The sequence below is a fragment of the Lutra lutra genome, chromosome X (genome assembly GCF_902655055.1).
Source record: "Lutra lutra chromosome X, mLutLut1.2, whole genome shotgun sequence".
Taxonomy (NCBI): domain Eukaryota; kingdom Metazoa; phylum Chordata; class Mammalia; order Carnivora; family Mustelidae; genus Lutra; species Lutra lutra.
In genome coordinates, this window is record NC_062296.1 from 8,606,864 (window position 1) to 8,633,492 (window position 26,629).

At 37.4% G+C, this 26,629-nt stretch overlaps 1 long non-coding RNA gene across 2 annotated transcripts in view; it reads left to right on the forward strand.

The window, feature by feature from the left end:
• The first annotated feature begins 4,970 nt into the window (after window positions 1-4,970).
• LOC125092439 (uncharacterized) overlaps window positions 4,971-26,629 on the forward strand; it is a 322,347-nt gene continuing 300,688 nt past the window's right edge. For both annotated transcript variants that reach the window (XR_007124927.1, XR_007124926.1), the window contains exon 1: window positions 4,971-5,134. This is a non-coding gene — a long non-coding RNA (uncharacterized LOC125092439). The remainder of the gene's footprint in view (window positions 5,135-26,629) is intronic.

Genomic DNA, 26,629 nt, shown 5'->3' on the forward strand with positions numbered 1-26,629 from the left:
TTTAAAAGATTTTTTAATCTATTATTTATTTGGCAGACAGAAATCACAAGCAGGCAGAGAGAGAGAAAGGGAAGCAGGCTCGCCACCAAGCAGAGAGCCTGACTCAGGGCTCTATCCCAGGACCCCGGGATCATGACCTGAGCCGAAAGCAGAGGCTTTAACCCACTGAGCCCCGGTATTGGTATAATGATAAAAATATATAAATGAAATGTGACTGAAAGTCCAGAAATGAAACCATACATATATGCATATATAGAAAATTGATTATTAACAAAGATTCAAAGGATGATTAGAAGAGAAAGCATAGTCTTTTCAAAATTTGAGTCTGCAGCAATTGCATATTCACATACAAAAAAGAACTATTGATCTACGCATCTCACCGTATAAAAACTAATTGAAAATGGATCATAGACCTAAACAAAAAACCCAAAACAATAATCCTTCAATAAGAAAACATAGGAGGAAATATTTGCTACTTTGAAACCATTTCTAAGATTAAAAAAGAACACTCTATTGATGAGAAAAAGAGATAAATTGGACCTCATTCAAATTCTGATCATTGAAAGACACTGTAAAGAGAATGAAAACCTTAGGTTGTAAGAAAATATTTGTTAACCACATATGTGATAAAGAACTTGTGTAGAGAATACACAAAGAATCCTCAAAACTCAATAATAAGAAATTAAATGACCCAATAAAAACAGGCAAAAATATTTGAACAGACACAATTAAAGAAATATAGGGATGGCAAATAAGCATATGGAAACATGGTTTTCATTAGTCATTAGGGAAATGCAATATCACAATAAGACACTACTGTGTACCTATTATAAGGTACTCTGAAATTGGAAATATTGATGATACCAAGTGTTTGCGAGACTGTGGAACACTGCAAGTCTACTATACTGATGGTCAGAATGTAAATAGCACAATCCCTTTGAAAAAAATTTCGGCAGATTCTTAAAAAGTTAAACACACACCTACCATATGATCTATGATCGATCCAGTCTAATCCTAGGTGTTTATTCAAGAAATATGAAAACGTGATGTAAAGAATTATACATACATGTTCACAATAGTTTTATTCATAATAGCAAAAAACTATAAACAACCCAAATGTATACCAACAAGTGTATGGAAATCAAATTTTGGTATATTCATAAAATGGAACACTATTCAGCCACAGAGATGAATAAACTATGGATACATGCAATTGCAGAGATTAATCACAAAATAATGATGCGGAGTGAAAGTCAGAATACAATACAGAGTACATATTCTGTGATTCTGTATATGTAAATTTCCAGAAAATTCAAACTGATCTGTTGCCACAGAAAGCATATTAGTATTTGTTTTGCTTTGAGGTTGGAGAAAGGCAGCAGGGAGTAACAGGAGAGAGATGTTACAAAGCTGCTTGAAGAAATTTTGGGGGATGAGGTACACATTTCATGTGTGTCTATATATCAGAAATTATCATAGAGCACTTTTAATATGTGCAGTTGTAGGTCCATTACGCTTCCAAAAATCTGTAAATATTTTAAAAAGCTACTTAGCAAAAGCAAAATGAAAAGTCAAAAGTTAAAAACTGCCTTGTTTCATATATAAATGGATGATAGGAAATATGATTTCTGACAAAATTAAAAATATATACTACAGGGTCAGATTTTCCTATTCTGCATTTTCCTATTATACTCTATGGTCATAGTGATTGCTATTATATTAAAAGTGCATATTGGCTACTGTTTAATTTACATATAATTATATTTTTATCAAGATGATGAAAGGATTTCTGCCTACTAATTTCTCCTTATTTCAAATTTTAGTAGTTTCAAATGTGCACAATGGTATTTGCCATATACACACAATGCTACAAAAGGAAACTCAAAAGCTCTTATGATCCATTTCTCTACATCAACCAAGGAAAATTCGCTTAAAAATATGACCAAACTCTAGAAATTCAACAAACCTGTGAAAATCACTGCCTTTTAAAATAATAAGATGTCCCAGAACAAAGTGAACATCCTTATGTTATTCCCTGGAGTTTATCTTCTTGCTCTAATTAAAACCTGACTCTCCTCTGAGGATACTATTTCCCTTGAATCCCTCTCAAGGGGAGATTGTTTGCTTTTCCTCACTCCTGGATTTCATGATACTCACGCTCCGCATTGCCGCTTCCATACCATTCTTTCTCACGCCTTGTAACTCTAGTTATAAATCCATTCCTTTGATACCATACCAACTATGCCGCCCAATTCCAATCTTCGTTGCAGCTGCTTAGAGACTCTACACATACTGCTAATCCTATTTGTAAAACTAATTCTAGTTTTGTAAAACTAACAAACATAGTTCTCCTTGCACTCCCTCTCCTTTTTTTTTTTTTTTTTAAGATTTTGTTTATTTATTTGACAGACAGAGAGAGATCGCAAGTAGGCAGAGAGGCAGGCAGGGGAAGAGGGGGAAGCTGGCTCCCCGCCGAGCAGAAAGCCTGATGCAGGGCTTGATCCCAGGACCCTGATATCATGACCTGAGCTGAAGGCAGAGGCTTTAACCCACTGAGCCACCCAGGCGCCCCAGTCAACTCACCATAGCATATATCACCACCTGATATACATACGATGCGTTTTACTTCTTTAATCATTAATTTTCTAGTGTGTTTCTCTACAATGTAGGCTCTACAAGGACAGGAATTTGGTCTAGCATTTTTGTAATCCAAGCAACCAAAATAGTGCCTGGTACATAGAAGTACTTAATTAATTTGTTTTTTAGAGGAGGGGGAGGGACAGAGAAAGAATCTTAAGCAGGCTTGATGCCCAGCACAGAGCCCAATGTTGGCTCGATCTAATAACCCTGAAATCATGACCTGAGCCGAAATCATGACCTAAGCCACCCTTAACTGCTGAGCCATTGAGATACCCTATTCATTAAAATTTTCTAAATAAATAACTGTCACAGAAATAGATTTTATCTAGGAAGTGAAAATATTTACTTATCCTCAATACATTTTAGTTGATTTGAAATATTAAAAATGATCATATTAATGACATTTCCAGAAATAATCCTTAGATTATGAAATTCTAGCAAACACCCTTTAAATGATCTCCAACATCTATTAAGGGATGAATCGGTAAAATATTTAAAGAGGAAAAAACCAAAGAGGAAAAGAAAATTCTAAGTTAATAAAAGTAAAATTAACTAAATAAAATTAATTTAATTAATTAATAATTGATAAAAGCATAAGATGACTTAAAAGGAAACAGATATTTTACATTTTTCAATTTTTGTAAAAAGATTTTATTTGAGAGCACAAGCAGAGGGAACAGCAGGCAGAGGGAGAAGCAGGCTCCCCGCTGAGCAAAGAGCCTGATGTGGCACTTAATCCCAGAACCTTGGGATCATGACCTGAGCTGAAGGCAGATGCTTGACCCACTGAGCCACCCAGACGTCCCCATTTTTCAACTCTTTATTCTGTGCTCAGCTGTTCCATATCCCCACCTTTTTTTCCTTTACTACTCTTAAGACAGTTTTCCCTATTTTATACGTCTACATTAGTTTATGAATTTATGTGGAGATCTTCACACTTACTTGTATTAAGTTTCATATAATTAATTTTGGTCTGCCATTAATAAAGAAAAGATCTTTTATTTATTTATTTTTTGAGAGCACGAGAGATATAATCTGATTACCTCCCCAAGGCACCACTTTCAAATACCAGCACACTGGGGATTAGGTTTCAATGTATGAATTTGGGGAGGACACAAGCATCAGACTACAAAACATATATTTTACACACACACATACACACACATGCAAAAGCCTGGGGGGGGGGAAGGTCAAAGGGAGAGGGAGAGACTGGGGCTCCATGGTAAGCATGGAGGCCCACTTGGACTTGATCTCATGACCCTGAGATCATGACGTGGGCTGAAATCAAGAGTCAGAAGCTTACCCAACTGAGTCTTTTAAAGTATCTGGCTGTAGTTACAAATAAGATGAAGATACTATTTTTTTAAATTGAGATACAACTGACATACAGCATTAGTTTTAGCTGTACCACATAATGATTTTATATATGTATACATTGTATACATTGTATACATTGCAAAATGATTATCAGAACAAGTTTAGTTAACATCCATCAGCATATTTACAGTTTTTTTTTACATATTTATATATTTATATTATATTATATTTATATATATATATTATTTATATTTATATATTTATTTTACATATTTACAGTTTTTTTTCTTGTGATAAGAACTTTTGGGTAGGTATCAGGGGCAGGAAGGTGGAGGAAATAGAGAAAGGTTGATAAAAGGGTACACATTTCCAGCTATTAGATAAGTAAGGTCTGAAGATCTAATATAAAACATAGCACTATAGTTGATAACTATTGTATTGATATTGTATTGTATTGATAACTGTATTGTATAATGGGAATTCGCTAAGAATTTAAATGTTCTCACCAAAGGAAGAAAAAATCATGAACAAGGACTATATCCCAACAGATTTATTTTTGTTTCATTTGATATCAAAAGTGTTTCATATTTTTTTCCATAAATGTCTGTAAATATTTTGTTGGAGTTATACTTGAGGATTTCTTTTTCTGTTGTTTTTTGGTGTACTGTAAATGTATTGTGCCTCTTATAGTCCAATTATTTATTACTGGGATATAGAAAATCAACTGAATTTTGTATATTGACTTTGAACTTAGCTTCATGTTACCACTATAAATTCCCATCTGGGCACAGAAGAAAGAGTTCCACTTCCGTTTCAACTTCCCATGGCAGTGATGGATCCCAATACTGAATTTCAGCAAACCAGCAGGACCACCACCAAAGGGCACAGCCAGTCTTAACAACCTGGCTTGAGTTTCCTGCATTGTGCCCTTAGGGCCAGCAGGGGGCGCGCGAACCCACCGTTTCTGGCTCCTGTGACGCGCATGCGTAGTTTGCCCGCTGAGGTCGGCGCCTTTTTCAGTGACAGAACTTAAGTTTCCTCAGGACTAACGAGGTGGCTCCAGCAGCTTCGGGAAACTTGGGACCAAGACCTCAGGGAAGAAGAAGTTCCCTGCCCACGGCCCTGACCGGCTGAGGACGGGTCTTTGCTGCAGTTTTCCCGGACATTTTTCTAAATAGTGAGTATAGAACCTTTCCTTTTCTAGAATGTTCCCGCATGTTTATTCTTTACTTTCTCATATAAAATGTTAACAATAATTAACTAGCAAAATGATCCATTCACTGAGGGTTTTTAAGGGTCGAATTCTTAACATTCTGTATCATTTTTACGGATTCAAGATTGCTTCCGGGGAGAAATCGTGATACAGTTTCAGACAGAGGGAAACACATATATAGTAGTGAAATTAAAAAAAAAATTGGGACTAGCCAGTCTTTCATGGAGTTCTATCATAGCTTGAGGGAAAGAAAAAAATTTGCATCCCGCTTTGTATTGCTAATTTTTAAAAATCAGGTCCTCAAAAGGGGCACCTCTGTGCCTTATCCTTACCCTGTTCCCAAGCCCACCACAAGCTTTGCCTTGTTAAGCATTATCTACTCAGAAAGGTGCAGTTCATTTTAAAATCTATGCAAGGCCACCTTCCCAAGTAGAACGCTGAATATGGCAGTGCTGTTTTCTCTTCTTAAAAAAGAAAAAAATTAGAGGTGTAATTTACATATCATAAAATATATTGGTTTCATGTTATACACACAAATTCAGTGAGTTTTAGTAAATCTAGATGCGTGCACCCATTACTATAACTAAATTTGCAGCATTGCCTTCAACTTTAAAAGAAATTAATTGCTCATTTGTATTTGGCTTCCTGTTCTAGCCCCCAGGCAATCTATGTCCTTTGCTTTAGATTTGAATTTCTGGGTATTTCATATAAATGGAGTCATATAATATGAGGTGTTTTATGGCTGTTTCTTTTTTCCAATTATCATATTGTTTTCAAGGCACATAGATGTTGTAGCATGTACAGTACTTCATTCCTTTTTATGACTGAATACTATTCTGTTGTATAGCTAGACCACATTTTGCATATCTGTTCATCAGTTGATGGACATTTGGGTTGTTTCCAATTTTTAGCTATTATGAATAATGCTACTATGAGCATTCATGTGGAAGTGCTTGTTTGGATCTATTTTTATTTACCTTGAGTGTGTAACTAGGTGTGGAAGTGCTGGATCATAAGTAAATTCTACGTTTTATATTTTGAGGAATAGCTATGGTGTTTTCCAAAATGGCTGAATTATTTTATAATCTTAACAGCAATGTATGATTTTTCTAGTTTCTCCCCATCCTCACCAATACTTGTTACAGTCTTCTATACCATACCTAGTGACTATAAAGTGGTATCTCATTGTACTTTTAATTTATATTTCCCTGATGACTAATCATACTGATCATTTTATGTGCTTATTGACCATTAGCATATATTCTTTGATGAAATATCTATTTTAATCCATTTCCTCTACTTTTCTAAAAGATCTTTTTTGGGGGCACCTGGGTGGGCTCAGTTGGTTGAGCATCTGAGTCTTGATCTCAGGGTCGTGAATTTAAGCCCCATTGGGTGTGGAGCCTACTTAAAAAAATATTTTTAAGTATTCTGTACACCCAAAGTGGGACCTGAACCTACAACCCCTAGGTCAGGAGTGTCATGCTCTACTGAGCCAGCCAGGCAACACTCCCCTGCCTTTTAAGTAGCTTAAATTACATTTTTCCAAAGAAGACATACAGATGGCAACAGACACATGAAAAGTACTCAACATCCCTTGGCATCAGGGAAATCCAAATCCAAACCACAGTGAGATACCACCTCACACCAGTCAGAATGGCTAAAATTAACAAGTCGGGAAATGACAGATGCTGGCGAGGATGTGGAGAAAGGGGAACCCTTCTACGTGTTGGTGGGAGTGCAAGCTGGTGCAACCACTCTGGAAAATAGCATGGGGGTTCCTCAAAAAGTTGAAAATAGAGCTACCCTAGGACCCAGCAATTGCACTACCTGGTATTTACCCAAAGGATACAAAAATACTGATTGAAAGGATACATGCACCCCAATGTTTATAGCAGCATTATCAACAGTAATCAAATTCTGGAAAGAGCTTAAACGTCCACTGGCTAATGAATGGATAAAGAAGATGTGGTCTATATCTGTGTATTTCTCTCTCTCTCTCTCTCTCTTTCTCTCTCTCTCTCTATACACACACACACACATACACACACACAATTGGTTATTATTCATAAAAGGAATGAAATCTTCTGATTTGTAACTACATGGATGAATCTAGAGGCTATAATGCTAGCAAAATAAGTCAGTCAGAGAAAGACAGATACCACATGATTTCACTCATATGTGGAATTTAGGAAACAAAACAGATGAACATGGGGGGAGAAAAAAAGAGAGAGGCAAACCAGAAAAGGGACTCTTAACTATTGAGAACAAACTGAAGGTTACTAGAGGGGTGTTGGGCAGAAGGATGGGTTAAATGGATGATGGGAATTAAGGAAGGTACTTGTGATGAGCACTGGGTGTTGTATGTAAGTGATGAATCACTAAATTCTACACTAATATTATACTGTGTGTTAACTAACTGTAATTTAAATAAAAACTTGAGAAAAAAGAAAGAAAAAAATAAGAAAAACCCAAAAATCATTAGCTTGCCTTCTTATTATTGGATTGTAGGAATTGTTTATATAATATGTGTAAGACTTTTTTTTAAAAGATTTTATTTATTTATTTGACAGAGATCACAAGTAGGCAGAGAGGCAGGCAGAGAGAGAGGAAGGGAAGCAGGCTCCCTGCTGGGCAGAGTCCAATGTGGGGCTCCCAGGGCCCTGGGATCATGACCTGAGCCTAAGGCAGAGGCTTTAATCCACTGAGCCACCCAAGCGCCCCTGTGTAAGACTTTCTTATCAGATATAAGAACTACAAATATTTTCTGCCACAATAAGTTATTTCAGGAATCCTTGAAGCAAGCTGAAATTTCCCTTTTCTCCATTCCAAATTCCTGTAAAGATTAGTACTTCAAGAAAGCCAGATGGCTAGATTGTACGAGAGATAAGGTGGTGGGGCAAAAAAATGATATATATAAAAATTAGAAGATTACTTTTCACAATTAATAATCAACATAGAGAATGAATGTAAAAAATGAGAAAACACTTGTACTAAAACCCCAAATATAAAAAATTACTAGACATAAGTTTATCTTACTCTTTCTAGACGTATATAAAGAAGGCTGGATATCTTTCCAGGACAAGCAAAGCTAGATTTCTTGCCTTATTTTGTACTTATATCAGGGGCTAAGCTCCATTTCTTCTGAGAGCCCCATCCTATAAATTGTGATTAACTTCCATTGGTATGTTGACATACATAAATGAATGTATATATTCCTAAAAACAAACAAACAAAAAAAACAAACTTCCATTGGCCTTCTGGTTTTAGAGTCTAAACATCTTGAGAATGCCTGAGATGCAGATGGCTGCCATGGCACACTCCTGAGTTCAGGGAAAGCAGCTGAAGGGCACGGACAGCTCCACCCCCATCACTGGTCTAAAAGCCACCATAAACTTTATTCTTGTTGAGCATCACTCTACCCAGACAAGCTCTCTGGTTAGTGTACCGCACACAGCAGGGCTGTAGATGGAGGAATGCCCACTCTATCGCACTCTCAATATAGCTTTCATTTCTCTCTCCACCACATCATCATGAATGTATCCAGCATTTTCCCATAACCCTAGAAAATGCTCACCCACTGCCCTCCAACTTACAAACTTCCCTCATTGGGGATCTTAATCACCTGCTCTCCATTTACCTGGATGATTATGAGGACCCAGAGAGAACAGTCTTATTTCTGTGTTTTCTTTAATTAGGAAGTATCTTCACCTTCTCTAACTTCTGGTGTTCACATTGTTAAGAATGGAACTTTGAAAATGGTTTACTTTTCCAAAAAGACAAAAGCAATCCCCCACCACACTTCTCTGTGTCCCACAAATCCCTACAGTTCACATTACAGAAAACCAGTGACCACAGCCCTGGAACCCTGGTAATGAAAGTGGAGTGGGTCAAGGGTGTGAGTACAGAAAACACAGAAATCTCATTTCCTCCCCCATCCATCCCTTAAGCCAGGCCAGCCCAAACCAGTCAAGCAGCCAAGGATGGATGGACAGTGCTCATGCTTTGCCACCCTTCACGGTATCTGGGATTGGCCAAACTCCACAAGAGAAACTGAACATTTTCAGTGATTTGCCCAAATATTTTGTATGTGCTAGTGCAGGATTAATCATGAGAGGACTCGAGGTGCTTCAGTGAGGCAATCAGACACACACTGGTCAAGGATGAGTTTGCTGGCTGTGAGATGTAGACAGTTATTAAACATTTTTTCCTTATTTTTTTAAAAGATTTTATTTATTTATTTGTGAGACAGAGGGAGAGAGAGCGAGTGAGCACAGGCAGACAGAGAGGCAGGCAGAGGCAGAGGGAGAAGCAGGCTCCCCGCCGAGCAAGGAGCCCGATGTGGGACTCGATCCCAGGACGCCTGGATCATGACCTGAGCTGAAGGCAGCTGCTTAACCAACTGAGCCACCCAGGCGTCCCTCCTTATTTTTTTTTTTTTTTGTCATCAGTAAAAAAAGATCTATATCCCAGCTTCTACCTCATAGGTTCTTGTAAGAACTCAAGATATGCAGGTATGTGAACAACTTTGAATAATCCTTGGCACACTGTAAGCATTCTGTGTTGACTTTTGTTTCCACCATTTATGTTGTTAGTATTAATCTATCCTAGAACATCCTATTTCTTTGTGCAAGTCCTTTGTCTATTTGTGAAATGAAGATTGTGCTGCACTGAATACATATGGCCTCTTCCAGCACTGACTTTTTAAAAATTAAGATATAACTACCATAAAACCTACCCCTTAAAGTTTACAACTCAGTAGATTTTAGTTTATTGACAGAGTTGGGCAGTCATCACCACTGCCTTATTCTAGGATGTTTTCATCACCCCCAAAAGAACTCTATATCCATTAGCAGTCACTGGGTATCTCCCTCCTCCAGCACCTGGCAACCACTATTCTACTTTGTATCTCTATGAATTTGCTCATAATGGACATTTCATGTAAATGAAATAGCACAATATATGGCCTTTTTAAAAGACTGTATTTATTTATTTGATAGAGAGACCAAGAGAGAGCGAGCACAAGCAGGGGGAGATGCAGGCAGAAGGAGAGGGAGAAGCAGGCTCCCCACTGAGCAGGGAGCCCCACATGGGGCTCAATCCCAGGACCCTGGGATCCTGATCCTAGTCAAAGGTAGATGCTTAATCAACTGAGCCACCCAGGTGCCCCAGAATATGGCCTTTTGTATCCGTTTCTTTCACCTGGCGTATTTTCAAGGCTTATTGATACATTGTTACTTCATTCTTTTTTTTTAATCACTAGATACTATGAATCATTGTACGGATATGCCACATTGAATTTGTCCATTCGTCTGTTCATGGTTATGTGCTTTATTTACATTTTTTGGCTCTTATGAATAACGGTTCTATGAATATTTGTGTGCAAGATTTTGTGTGGACATGTGTGGAATTGACCTAGGTAGAATTTCTGGGTCATATAGTAGATATATTTGAACATTTTGAGGAAATGCCAGACTTTGTTTCAAGGGAGCTGCTATATTTACATTCTCACCAGCAATGTTATCTCAACAGCCTTGCAAAGAATTGCTATTGTCCGGGCACCTGGGTGGCTCAGTCAGTTGGGCATCCAGCTCTTGGTTTGGGCTCAGGTCATGATCTTGCAATTGTGAGATCAAGCCCTGAGTCAGGCTCTGTACTCACTGTGGAGTCTGCCTCAGATTCTTTCTCCCTCTCCCTCTGGCTTAGTCTCTTTCAAATAAATAAATACAATCTTAAAAAAAAAAAAAGAATTGCTATTGTCTTTTTAAAATTAATTTTCATCAAATTATAGGATGTGAAATGGTATCTCATTTTGGTTTTGATTTGCATCCCCCTAATGACTAATGACATTGAGCATCTTTTTATGTACTTATTGGCCTTTTGTTTATCTTTTTTGAATAAATATCTAGATCCTTTTCTCATTTTTAAGAAAAGATTTATTTATTTCAGAGAGAGAGAGTGTGCAAGCAGGGTTGGGGGGTAGGGGGAAAGGGCAGAGGAAGAAAGGAGGCAGACTCCCTGCTGAGTCGGGAGCTCAAGTTGGGCTTGATCCCATTACCCCAAGATCATGACCTGAGCCAAATCCAAGAGTCAGCCGCTTAAGTGACAGAGCCACCCAGGCTCCTCGATCATTTTCTCATTTTTAAAAATTGGACTGTCTTCTTATTGTTAAGTTGCAAAAGTTAGTGATATATCATGGATAATAAGCTCTTATCAAATACATAATTTGTGAGTATTTTCTCCCATTCTGTGAGTTGCCTTTTCATTTTTTAATAGTGTCTTTGAAGCACATTTTTTTATTTTTATCTTTTTAATTGAAGTATAATTGACACACAATATTATATTAGTTTCATGTGTACAAAATAGCAATTTGACATTTGCATACATTGCAAACTGATCATAGTAAGCTTAATTACCTACTGTCTGTTATCATACAAAGTTAATACAATATTATTGACTGTGTTCACCATGCTATACGTATATTCCCAAGACTTTTTTATTTTATAGCTGGAAGTTTGTATCTCTTGATCCTCCCAAATATTTATTTTATTTTATTTATTTTATTTAAAGATTTTTATTTATTAGAGAGAGAGAGCACTAGCAAAAGGGGTAGAGGGAGAGGGAGAAAGAACCTCAAGCAGATTCCACACTGAGCACAGTACGCGGCGCAGGGCTCGATCCCATGACCATGAGATCATGACCTCAGCAGAAACCGGAAGTCAGATGCTTAACTGACTGCACTATCCAGGTGCCCCCACATATTTTATTTTTGATGAAGTCTGTAAGTGGGCTGATTACTACCATGTTAAACCACATGGTGATATTGGAGTGGTGATTAAGCTCAGCTAATGGGTTGTATTGTTCAGAGCGCTCACAAGGTGAAAGCCAAGGATGTAAGTCCTCAAGGACTAAACAAACTAAATTATCAATAAATTTGTTTCAGTAAATGTGTGACTGCATATAAAAATGATGTAATTACTTTCATTTCTCAATTGTGTTCAGTTTATAGCAGTATTTTCATGTGTGATAGGTTATTTAATCCTCTTGACAGATCATTGAGGTAGAAGTAATAATATTTTCTGTCATGAGTTTTACTATGCAGATTAAATGGGTAGAACCACATCATAGCTCTTAGCACAGTGCCTGAAATGTCAGTGAGAACTTGGTAAATGTTAATAATTGTCATTATCATAATTGTTCCTAGTTGTAAGGCCAGGAATATCCCTTTTTACAGATTGGGAAGATTGAGACTTGAAGACTTTGTTTATTGTGGTAGGAGCTAAATTTCCTTTAATAAAAAAAATCTGTGTGTGATTTAATTAAAAACACTACTTGCTTATTTTAATATTTGAGACAATGCACGACTATATAAAGAAAAAAGTTAGGGGACGCCTGGGTGGCTCAGTTGGTTGGACGACTGCCTTCGGCTCAGGTCATGATCCTGGAGTCCCGGGATCGAGTCCTGCATCGGGCTCCCAGCTCCACGGGGAGTCTGCTTCTCTCTCTGACCTTCTCTTCACTCATGCTCTCTCTCTCAAATAAATAAATAAAATCTTTAAAAAAAATTAGTATTCAATCCATATATCCAGCCTCAATCATTACCAAATACCTTGTATTTATCTGTCCACATTCTTTTCTTTGCTGACACAACCATCTACTAACTCATATATGTAATCACATAACACTTTTTTTCCACCTTGTTTTTGTTTGTGCAAGTATGAGCTCATTCTATTTTTCTGCAACTTCTTTCCTTTTCAGCTTTCTTTCCTTAACAATAGATAGTGTATGTCCCTCTCTGGATTGTGATTTTATGGTTCATATTTTATACTCTACCCCTTAACCCATGTGGAATTTATTTGGGTAAATACTGGGAAGGTGAGGTTTTTCAGTTACTTTTTTTTTTCTGCCAGGGTGAAATTGGGTCTCATTTGAGCTTCTAATTTGTTACACTGATCCTTCAGTCACTTCTCGAACCAGATATTCCGTTGTTTTAATTATAATAGTTACACACTGCCATATGGTATTTGTTCAACAAATTATCAGTGACAGTTACATGCCATTATTAAACAAAAGAATTGAGAATATTTGTCCTCAGGGAACTTGCATTCTAGGTGGGAGGAAGGAGCGCAGACATAAGTTATATACCATTAGAGGGTGGTCAAAATAAAGGTCAAGGAACCGTAGTGCACTGTTGTTGGGAATGCAAACTGGTACAGCCACTGGGGAAAACAGTATAGAGGTTCCTCAGAAAATTTAAAAATAGAACTACCATATGGTCCAATAATTCCACTACTGGGTATTTACCCAAAGAATACAAAAACACTAATTTGAAAAGATAAATGCACCCCCATGTTTATTGCAGCATTATTTATAATAGCCAAGATATGGAAGCACCTTGAGCGCACACTGATGGACAAATGGATAAAGAAGTTGTGGCATATATATACAATGGAATGTTACTCAGCCATAAAAAAGTAATGAAATCTTGCCATTTGCAACAACATGGATGGATCTAGAGACTGTAATGCTAAGCAAAATAAATCAGAGAAAGACAAATACCACATGATTTCACTCATATGTGGAATTTAAGAAAGCAAATGAACAAAGACAAAAAAAGCCCAAAAAACCCTGTAGACTCTTAAATGTAGAGAACAAACTGATGGTATGAGGGTGGGTGGAATGGGTGAGGTAGATGGAGGGGATGAAGAGTACACTTATCTTGATGAACACTGAGTAATATACAGAATTCTTGAATCCCTATATTGTACACCTGAAACTAGTGTAGCTTTTTATGTTGTTCAGTGGATTTAAATAAAAATAAAATAAAGGTCAAGGGGAAAATATACATCCAGGTTAAAAGGGATTTGGAGTTTTGGTATGGGCCCAGGTTGTAAAATTAAAGTGATCAAGGAAAGCTTTGAAGGGTAGCAATATACCAGTATAAAATATGCCATTTTGGTATTTTGATTACTTTGAGGTTTAGGCTTTTGAAAAATAACAAACTTGGGGAGGCTTTCTCTGAACTCACCTTATCTACCTAAAGGCAGATCCTTCAAAAAGAACTCAGTTATCCTAAATCCCTTCCCAGAGAGTTTCATCATCATGGGAAGATTGACTTTTGTCACAGAAGAGGAGACTATAGGTCAACAGTACACTCAGACAAATGTCACAAACTATCATACCTTCCATCTATTCTTCTAAGAACCCATTTGTCTTTCCTAAAAATCAGATGTAATCATTATACCACCTTCAGGTCAAGAATGAAGCTACCTGAAAATACTTTGCTAAACCGCAAATCAGCCAACACATTAAGGGGTTGCGTTACCAAAATATGATTAATTCTATAGCCCATATTTATGAATAACATGTTCCTTTGCTATCCAAAATCCACTCACCTTCTGGTATGTGAGTACAGAGAACAACCTATCCCTAATAGACGTGATTTAAGGCCTGCTGAGGATGTCTTCCAGAGCATTTGGGGTTTCATTTGGGGAGGGAGCACCCAAATCAGGGATGCTACTTGACTCTTCCTGTATGGAGATGTGTAGCACTTAGTACGCATGAGAATGTGATGGCTGTTTTTAAAACATCTTTTCTATTAAATGGACAAAAATCACTTGATTTTAACAATGCAGTGCAAACTCAGAGTGTATTTTATAGTTAGAAGTCCCAGGATAATAAAGTAAAAACTATGAAAACTATTAAGAGAGTCAAATCAGGTAAGTTGAAACCAATTATATATGTAATACATATTAATATAACTATAATGTAATATTATTATAATTATTGCAGGGGAGGAAAATTTTTTTCTCCCCTTCTAGATTCTTTTCCCTGGTCTATTAATTAAATTGACATAAGAGAGATTAACAGGAGAAAAAAAATTGTATGTTTTGGAGCACTATACAGACTTGGGCTCAGAGGCAGTTGACGTTTATATGCTATCCTGAGCTAAGCAGACTGAGGTATGGGGTCTGGGGCTTCAAAGGGAAGGAAGGCAGTTCACGGGAAGATTGGAAGAGCAAATGTTTGGTAAACTAATGTCTGTCATGCCATGCAGATGGGGGAACACAGGCCCTGTGGAGCTCCCTCCAGCTTATCATACCTAGATCGGACTCTGTTTACTTACCTCTGGTGATAGTTGTCTTCCGGGACCAGGCCCTCTATCTAAACTAAATTCTTAGAGGCAATTAAGGGGGAGGTAAAAGCTTCTCCTGAATCTTCTGGGCCTTGATTGTCTTCAGCTGAAATGATCCATGTGCCAAAGTGGCACATTTTGGGGAAGCTCATTCTGAATCTTTATTATGTATATACATACATACATACATACATATATGTGTGTATATATGTGTATGTGTGAGGTCACATATGAAAGGAAAAATATCTAATGCATTTATAGGAATAAATCTATCAAGAATTTTTCTAAACCCGTAAAGAGAAACCACAGTATCTCCCAAGTCATATGAAAGGAGGCTGGAATGAACAGATGTTCATTTTACTGTAAGGGAATGTTTGATATTTGTAAAGAGCCCCCCCCCCCCTAAATTCAATGTATGTTTTATGGTAATTGCACTAAAACAATCACACACAGTCTTCCCTGAATTTGACAAAGTGGTGTTAAAGTCCTCCAGAAATACACTTGGGTACATATACATTCTGATAAAACCTGAAACAGCAAGACTAATGAAAGATATTTACCACACCAGGCACTCACTTCCAATTTAAAGTTGGAGTAATTGACCCAACGTGGTGCGGGCTCACACACTGACTGTCAGGTCAGTTGAACCACATTAATGAAAGAAATGCTGGGAAAACAGAAGGACATGGTGATAAAGTGTGCAGAGTGTCAGTCTGCACCTCATGCAACCGAATGATTCAGTTTGATTTTTTTTAAAGATGTCTTTATTTTTCAGTTATCTCTATACCCAACATGTGGCTTGAACTCACAAGCCTGAAATGAAGAGTCATATGCTCTACTGACTGAGCCAGCCAGGTGCCCCTCATTCTGACTTTAAAAGTTTTTATTTTAATAACCTGGTGCTCATCAGGACACGTGCACTCCTTAATCCCCATCACCTGTTTCACCCATCGCCCCACCCACCTCCCCTCTGGTAAGCAGCAGTTCTTTTTTTTTTTTTTTTTTAAAGATTTTATTTTTATTTATTTGACAGAGAGATCACAAGCAGGCAGAGAGGCAGGCAGAGAGAGAGGAGGAAGCAGGCTCCCCGCTGAGCAGAGAGCCCGATGTGGGGCTCGATCCCAGGACTCTGAGATCATGACCTGAGCCGAAGGCAGCGGCTTAACCCACTGAGCCACCCAGGCGCCCCAGCAGTTTGTTCTTTATAGTTAAGAGTCTGTCTTGGTTTCTCTCTCTCTCCCTTAACCTTGTTTGTTTTGGTTCTTAAATTCCACACATGAGTGAAATCACAATATTTGTCTTTCTCTAACTGACTTATTTCACTTAGCATTATACTGTCTAGCTCCACACCTGTCACTGCAAATAGCAAGATCTCACCCTTTTTATATGGCTCAATAATTGTCTCTCCCCCTCTCTCTCTCTGTCTCAGTCTCTCTCTCTCTCTATATATATATATGTCTTCTTTATCCATTCAGCTGTCAGTGGACATTTGTGCTCCTTCCATATCTTGGCTGTTGTAAATAATGCCACAGTAAACATAGGGGCGCATGTATCCCTTTGAATTAGTGTGTTTGTATTCTTTGGGTAAATACTCAGTAGTGTGATTGCTGGATCATATGGTAGTTCTATTTTTAACTTTCTGAGGAAACTCCATACTATTTTCCAGACTGGCTGCATTCCCACCAACAGGGGAGGTTCCTCTTTCTCCACATCCTCACCAACACCTGTTGTTTCTTGTGTTGTTGATTTTAGCCATTCTGACAGGTATGAGGTGACATCTCATTGTAGTTTTGATCTGTATTTCCCTCATGATAAGTGATGATGAGAATCTTTTCATGAGTCTGTTAGCCATCTGTATGTCTTCCTTAAAAAAGGTTCCTGTCTTCTGCCCACTTTTAAATAGGATTATTTGTTTTTTGGGTGTTGAGTTTTGTAACTTCTTTATATATTTTGAATACTAACCCTTTATTGGATATGTCATTTGCAAATATCTTTCTTCTCCCATTCCATAGGTTGCCTTTTGGTCTTGTTGATAGTTTCCTTTGCTGTGCAGAAGCTTTTTATTTTAATGTAGTCCCAGTAGTTTATTTTTGCTTTTGTTTCCCTTGCCTCAGGAGACAAATCTAGAAGGAAGTTGCTGTAGCTGATGTGAAAGAAGTTACTTTGTCTTCTCTTCTAGGATTATTATGGTTTCAGGTCTCACATTTAGGCCTTTGATCCACTTGGAATTTATTTTTGTGTATGGCATAAGAAAGTGGTCTAGTTTCATTCTTTTGCATGTTGCTATCTAGTTTTTCCAACACCATTTGTGGAAGAGACTGTCTTTTTTCCACTGGATAGTCTTTCCTGCTTTGTTGAAGATTACTTGACCATAGAATTGTAGAATTGTAGTCTGGTTCTAACACTTACTAGCACCATGAACTTGGTGAATTCGCTTAATATTTCTGGGTTTCTGCTGCCTTCTCTTTTAGAATGATTATTGTGATAATAACACACAAATATAAGAACTAAAGTCTATAACATATTTGCAAGCGTGTGGAAAGAAAGTATAATTATGTGTACTTGGTATTCCTCAACCTTGGCTTTTCCCTTTTTAGCATGTTTAAATGATTTTCGTATTATCCATATTCCATTATCTTTTCATCATTCTTTTTAGTTCAAGTGGCTAAGTTGTGCCAGTTCATTATTCTTTCATGTTATATAGAGTATCAGGTCTGTCGTAGTCCATTTGGGCTCCTATAACAAAATACCACAGACTGTGTGGCTTGTAAACAATAGAGAGATATTTCTCATAGTTCTGGAAGCTGGAAGTCAGAGATCAGAGTGCCAGCATGGTCAGGTGAGGTCTCTCTTCTGGGCTGCAGACTTCCTGCTATGTCCTCACATGGCAGAAGGGGCTAGAGATCTTTCTGGGGCCTCCTTTATAAGGCACTAATTCCATTCATGAGGTCTCTACTCTCATGACCTTGTAGGGGAAGAAAAATGATTTTCCTTCTACTATTCTAAGTTCTTGGCTGAGACTGCCCCCCACCCCGTAATAAAAGATAGATTAACAGGAGAGAAATAGAAATTTAATAACATGTACCTCCTGTATCCATAGGAGAGACCCAGGAAAATTGAGTAACTCTCCAAAATGGCCTAAGTCACTGCTTTAAATACTATCTCCAGCAAAAGGCACAAGAAAGATCTGGGGGGTGGAGGGAGCCAGTTATGTGAGGTAAGCAGAAAAAGCACGTAAACAAGGCTAAGTTTGTTATGCAGATATAAGTCTTTGCCTTTTCCATTAATAAGAGTTTCTAGAGATTAAAGCCATCCTTCTCTTTCTGGTACAGAAAGGGAGATACCTTTACAAATGGAGATTTCCTTTATAAATGTAAATGTTCCTTACAATAAGATACTTCTAATTGGTTTTCAGTTCCCCTTTCTCTGCTTTTTCTTAAAAATAACTAGCTCAAGATAATCCATATGCCAAAGAGGCATGTTTTTAAGTGACATATTCTCCCCCTTCAAGCTAATCACTTCCCAAAGTCCCCACCTTCTAATATAAACAACTCTAGGGGGTTAGGATTCCACCATTTGAATTTTGGGAAGACACAAACATCCAGACTATAGCAAGGTTTCAGTGTAAAATTATGACTTTTGTGGCTGTAACTGTGTGAGGACCCATTAAAAAATAGGACTTTATAAAATAAAATAAAAATCAATTTCAAATCAATATCAGGATAGTATAGTGGCAGTGTGTGTCTGGCAGGCCACTCAGTCCCAAATGTGCAAAACCAGTGGAAAAATAATAACTCAGGATGTTAAGGTCCATTAGTCATTACCATAAGTATTATAGTTCCTGCTTAATTAACCCTGACTGGAAATTTTCCATATCACATGAGATTAAAGCCCTTTGATTTCAGAAGCATTGTACATTTTAATAGAGACCAAAGAGAAGAAAAGATGTCATTACCTCACACATACAAAGCTTTATGAATAAAGAGAACTATAATATCGTAGCTTTATCACTAAATACATAAACCAAGGCAACTTAAGTGATTATTTACAGTGTATTATTCTCAGGTTCTATTTTTAATATTCTGACTATAAAGATTCTTGCTCATTAAAAACAATCTATTATGTGAGTTACTGAAAGCTGGTAATGGTAGAGGAATGGATTCTAGATGATTGCTTTCTTAGTTTCATTATCTGCAGGGATAAGCTGATATGATTCTCATCTTTTATAGTGGACTTTATAAGGAGCCTTAAAGAGTTTTGGTGAACACACACCTTAGTTTGTATTCTTGTGCAACCATTAGTAGCATTGTCACTTTTTTTATTTGAATGTAGTTGACACATAGTATTATAATAGGAGCCATATCACTTTGATTAAATTAATTTTTCCATGTCTCACTTCTCACATCTATAAATTGAGAATACTGATACCTTTCTTGCATGGTCTTTTGTAAGATGATATGCATGTAAATGGCTTAACATTGTACCTGCTAATAGAAAACACCCAGAATACCAGCTGTTAATATTATTAGGTCACCTATCAAACAAAATGGATTAGAATATTTTTCCAATATGCTTAATTAATAAAGGAGTTATAGATGATTTAAAATATTCACTAGGATAATTCCTTTTTTTATTTGAGTATAATTGACACACAAAGTTACATTATTTTCTGGTATACAGCATAGTGATTCCCCAAGTCTGTACGTTATGCTATGTTCACCACAAATGTAGTTACCATCTGTCACGATGTAACACTGTTACAGCATTGACTTTATTCCCAATGCTATGTAGGAAAGTTCCTTTTATTTTTATTGATTTATTTTTTTTAAGATTTTATTTATTTATTTTAGAGAGAGGAAGAGAGCACTAGTAGGGGCAGAGGGAGAAGGGCAAGCAGACTCCCCTCTGAGCGCAGAGCCCGATGTTGGCTTGACATAGGCTCTGTCCCAGGACCCTGAGATCATGACCTGAGCTGAAGTCAGACATCTAACCCACTGAACCACCCCGGCGCCCCAGAAAATTTCCTTTTAAAAGTGAGTTTTGAAATGAGGATGATGCCAAAAAGTGCTTATTCATTTATTTTTTTATCCATTCAACAGATATTTGTTGAATATCTGTCTGACATCATCCTGAATATCAGAGATTTGAGTATGAATAAAATAGATAAAATTCTCTGCTCTCATAGATATTATTTTCTAATGGGATTGAGACAGACAATGAAAAAACAGAGTATGTATGTGTATCTAGGTAGATATCCTATGTAGATCTGTGTGGATATGTATATTTATCAAGATATCTAGGTATCTTATATCTCAGATGGTGATCATAAGCACTATGGAGAAAAAATAAATGAAGGAAAGGGGTTAAGGAGTGCTGGGAAATGTGATTTTGTTAATTTATTAGTGTGATCACTAGTACAGCTTTATTGATAAGGTGATTTTTCAATGAAGATCTGCAGGAAATGAGCAGTAGCACCCGGAACATAGAAGAAAGAACACTCTAGGAAAAGAAAAGTGATTATAAAGGCTCTGAGGTGGAAGCTTTTGTGGCATTAAATATAGCAAGGTAGCTGGAGCCGAGTGAGCAAAGTGGAAAATCAAAGGGGGTGAAGTCAGGTAATGCAGAGCCATCTCACATGAGGGGGGTGTTAAGAGACTGTAAAGACTTTGGCTTTATCTCTGAGTGAAATGAGAAAATTTTGCAACATTTTTAGTGAAGAAGTGACAGTATAATTTAAGCTGTGAAAGTACTCCATCACCTCAGCTAGAAAATTTGAAACTGAAGGTAGTTTTGACTCAGCACATGGGTACAATATTCCACAATGCCAGAACCACTGCCTGGTGGAAAAGTGCTTTGAAAGTCATCTTGACTCTAGAAAACCCCTATGGAGCCTGTAGATAATAAAGCAACTCCTTTCCTCAGGTATGCTAGTTTCATACTTTGGTTACTTAGAACATGGGCCTAAAATTTTCATTCATCTTAAAAAATCAGTAACTATTTGGGTATCCCTACAATAGCCAACAGTCCCACGTTCTTGATCATAAACTGATCCTGGTAAGACGTGCGTGACATGTTAGGGTTAGGTTAGGATTGGGGATATCCCCCAGGAAGCTCTTTGATCAAGAGGGCAATCAGTACAGGGATGAGTATTAGAAGATTAGTTCAGAAAAGTAGCCAGAAGGTTGAATGTGGAGGGGCTTGTGTGGTAGAGTATAGATTTTGAATTTTACTCAGAAAAAAATAAGAAGCCATCTCAGTTTTGGACAGAGATTTAGTATAGTCTGACTTATGTTTTAATCACATATCTCTGGCTAATGTTTAATGATCAGATTGTCCTGGATCAAAAAACAAAAGCAGGGAGACCGGATTGAAGGCTATTGCAATAATCGGGTCAAGAGATAATATTTAGACTAAGTGTTGTTTTGGGGATGTGATGAGAATGAACTTGTTTCTAGAAATCTTTTGAGGTGCTAATGGATTAGATTGGTTGTGTGAATGACACTGAGTCAAAGGTAACTCCAAAGTTTTTGCCTGAGCAGTTGGTAGAATGGAAATACCATTAAGGGTGATGATGATGGTGAGTATTCAAGGACGTTATGGACATGGCAATTTAAGATGCCAATTAGGTATCCAAGTGGACGTGGTAAGTATGTAGTTGGATATTTCCTTCTGGAGCTCTGGGAGATGTTGGGTCTGGCCTGGAACCATGTAGTTGGGATTCATGAGACTATAGATGGATTTAATATCATGAGAAAAGATGAAATCTCTTAGAAAGTAAATGTACCAAGAGTTCATAGATGAATGCAAAGTTGGGAAGGAGCTTCTTAACTTGGTGCTTTACTCCATAGCCCATTCCCACACTATGACATTGTTATGGAAATATTACCATCCAGGCCCCATTGCTCCTGTAAGGAGAAAGCTGCACCTAGCTTAACACCAGGGCAGTGCCAGCTAGAGGCAGAGGGGTATCACCCGAGTGCTGCTGCAACCTGACTGAGATGGGGACCAATAATATGCGCAGGCAAGCTGGTCCTCTCCTGAACTTTCTGTCCTCATCCTGCCTCCACCCTACTCCACAGGTTAGGCATTTACAATAGTAAATTATATGGTTACCCCATATATGAAACACATAAAACTGAAGTGTACATACAATGAAAATAAAGGGATGGCGAGTTATATATGAGACACGTATAAGCTAAAGGAAAGATATAGCAACTTTATGTCAGATAAAATAGAATTTGAAGTGAAAACATCATAAAAGACAAATGGGTTATTATTTAATGCTAACAGGAAAAATGGATCAAGAAGTTGTAAAGATCATGACAACAGAACTATAAAGCTATAAATGATAGAACCACAGAGAATAGACATTTCAAACATTTAACACACTTCTATTGTGAATTGATGGACAAGGATACAAAAAAACCCTAATGGACTGGAATATTAAAATAAGACTAGTAAGAGGTGATATAAAGTAGTAGCTTAAAGCATGGATTCCGAAGACAGAAAGCCTGGGTTCAAGTACCATCTCTACTCTCTGCTAGCTATGTGACTTTTGGAAAATTATTTAACATTTCTTTGTCTCGGTTTTTTTTTTCTTTTTAAAATGGAAATGATAATATAGTCCCCACAGGGTTTTAGTGAGGAATGAATGAGTTATATGTAAAGTGTTTAGACAGTATCAGATATACATTAGTTGTCATCAATAATGTGTATTGATTTATACCCAAAGGAGATTAAACATTTTTATATTGAAATAAAATTGTTATATAATATTGTATTAATTTTAGGTGTATAAGAATTTATGCTATTTTTAATACAAATGGAACATTCATAAAGTTTGAGCATGACACAAAAGAAAAGTAAATTTTAAGGATTTGGCCTCATACAGGATATGATCTTTTTTTTTTTTTTTAAGATTTTATTTATTTATTTGACACAGAGAGAGATCAGAAGTAGGCAGAGAGGCAGGCAGAGAGACAGGAGGAAGCAGGCTCCCTGCCGAGAAGAGAGCCCGATGCAGGGCCCGATCCCAGGACCCCGGGACCATGACCCGAGCCGAAGGCAGAGGCTTTAACCCACTGAGCCACCCAGGCGCCCCCAGGATATGATCTTAAATGGGACTGATAGTAAATACACTACGTGTCAAAATGTGTGGATGACAGCAAAAGTAGAACTTGAGGAGTTATATACGTGTGTGTGTGTGTGTGTGTGTGTATATAATGAACTTCCATTGATAGAAACTGGAATCTTACTTCAAGGGCTGGGCTTGATGTTACTATATAGCACATTGCCACAATGGTACAGTTACTGAGCAATAGGGGTTATCTTCCCCTTGCCGGAATTCTCAAATCTGCTTTCCTAGACAGAAGTTGCGTAGTTTGTCTTTGTGGTGTGTTCTAATTGTGTATGAGGAGGGCTGTTGCCAACAATCCAGACATGAATTGGCAAAGTAGGACTTTAGTTATGTATTATGTCTCTTTTATTATAAGATTAAGGAATAATATAAATTGAAATTTTACATTGTAAAGATGAACTTTCTTGATATTGTGATCACACTCATGCTTGCCACCATCTTTTACAAAATCTTCAACCACTGGCCCTTGTCTTATTTTTCTGTTGGTGTATTAAGGGTTTTTTTTTTTTTGGTATATTAAGTTTTAAATTTTATGGAATCTGTATAAAGGTAGCTGAGAGAAGATAAATAAATAATGTATGTGCCAGTAGTAGTTTAGAAAGTTCAGCATGAACAGACCCCAACTTCACTTTTTTACAGAGATGATAGGGTTCTTAAGAGGAGAAGGAGAGTAGATGGTTGAGGCTTGAGCTAAGGAAGTGGGAAATAACAGAAAGCAGGAAACTAGGGTTGGTCTTTGTGAAATGTATCTGGATTTGTTAACTGGTGCTTATCAAAGTTAGGTTCCTCCCCTTCCAGTGAGGCTGGGAAACAGGCAATATCTTCAGGTGTTGGCTGGCACAAACAGTACATTCTTTTTTTTTTTTTTTTTAAGATTTTGTTTATTTATTTGACAGACAGAGATCATAAGTAGGCAGAGAGACAGGCAGAGAGAGAGGAGAAAGCAGGCTCCCCGCTGAGCAGAGAGCCTGATGCGGGGCTGGATCCTAGGACCCTGGGATCATGACCTGAGCCGAAGGCAGAGGCTTTAACCCACTGAGCCACCCAGGCGCCCCACAAACAGTACATTCTTTTGGCAACTTTGACTTTTCTCAAGGAGGCAATTATAGGAGGGCTCGTATCATCCTAGGATGTGGCCTTAGGCTGTTAGATCCTGCATTAATATTTATTCAAGTCTTTTACTCTGTGTGTGGGAGATAAACAAAATAATTTGTGTTGAGAGTCTGTATATTATTATCAGTGATCATAAGACAAAATAGATCAAGAAATGCTGTTCTAAGGGAAAAAACACAGAGGCCTAATAGATAACCTACCTCCATTATTTCACCCTCAAATCCTTTCTCCATACTGTTATTTTAGTAATCTTTTTAAACCTATGACCATCTCACCCCTTTTCTTAAAACATGTTAATCTGTAAACTTAGACCATGAGAATGAGCAACTGCATTTTTCACCTTCAGTTTTCCAGTACTTAACACAGTAGGTGTTCACTACATGTTTATTGCATAGAATTGATCTGTGATAAAAGTCTACCATTTGTGCAAAAAGATTGCCACCCAAAACATAATGGCCATGGAGAAAGGAGGGGATACATGGGGTCATAAATCCATAGAGACCACATTTACTTGGGGAGGGTTTCCTGTCTCTGAATTTATTTCCTTATAAGCATTTTACTAAGTTTTCCTTCTTACTCTGGAATTCTCATCTTCACAAAGTCTTGAACTCTTCTCTGCCTATCTTGTTTAGATCACTTAAGTGAAAATGAATAGACAGGTAGTTGATGATGATTGATTGATAGATATGTAGATAGATAGGCCAACCAACAGGCACACAGGCATATTGTCCTGAAATTTGTGCTATGAATAACCCTAAAGAACAGTTCATCCAGAAATTAATTATTTATGAATCATAGCAAGATTTTTCTGGTTAAAAGATTTCCTTTATCTAATTTTCTTTTTCTTCAGCTCACATTTACATTTGTTTGCATTCTCTAGGACAAGAGACAAGCAGCATAGGTGGCCAGTCAGTAACAGAGGGAACTAGTTGACTCTCCAATCCCCAAACTTCATTCATTGAAAGCAAATACTCATAGACCCTGATGAATAGCAGTAGGAATTGCATTGCTAGAATTCTAAAAATAGAAGTAGCACAGTGCTTCTTTAAAATGGGAGTAATGGCAAAAGAGCACACCTAAGACACCAAACCAGAGCAGAGCAGTATTTCCATGGCGTGTGACAAAATGCATTATTCTGACAGCCATGGCTTGAGGAAAGGTCCAACTCTTTTTTATTCAGTTTGGTGTTTTAAACATATATTAAAAAAGAGCATTCCGTCTCCTTTCTCTCTGAATTTCTTTGTAGTTTAAAGGAAGGTGACCATATGAAGAAGGTTTGTTTGTTTGTTTGTTTATTTATTTATTTATTTATTTATTGAGAGTGACTGGGTGAGCATGAACAGGGGGAAAGGGAAAGGGAGAGAGAGAATCTTAAGCAGGCTCCACGTTCAGCACTGAGCCTTTGCAAGCCTAGATCTCATCACCCTGAGATCATGACCTGAGCTGAAATTAAGAGTCTGATGCTTAACTGACTAAGCCACTCAGGTACCTCAAAGGCTTAGCTTAAGAACTGCTGTCTTTTAATCTAAGGGTTTATTAAAGATAGGAACAAACATTGGAAAGGTAAGAGAGGCTGGTGCTAGACATGTATATTAATGTTCAAGTCACTAGGAAAGTATCACCTTCTCTCTGGCACCGATTTGGTGCAAACAACACATTTCTGGACATTCATCATCTTGTATAAATCCATAATAGATTAAAGAAAGGGAAAATAACATTTCCTCAATGTTCTATTAGCTGCTTACCAGGAAATAGCTCCTAAAAATAAGTCCTTTCCTTTTGTAAACAACTTCCCAGAAGCATAATAAACCCCAAAGTGTGTTGTTAAAATAGGTGAGCTCCAGGATGCCTGCTAGTAAAAGGGGACTCTCTGGCATTTTAACCATATGCCAATGTGGAAGGGAGCAGAGCTGCAGTGTATCCCAGGAATAATCAAGGTCACATAGGTAACATTTACTGAGCATTGACCATGGGCGAGAAGTCCTTTGCCAAATGCTTTATATGAACCAATGGTGAAGTTCAGGAAATATTTGTTGAATTGTATAGGTATCATATTTAAGCATTTTTACCATCT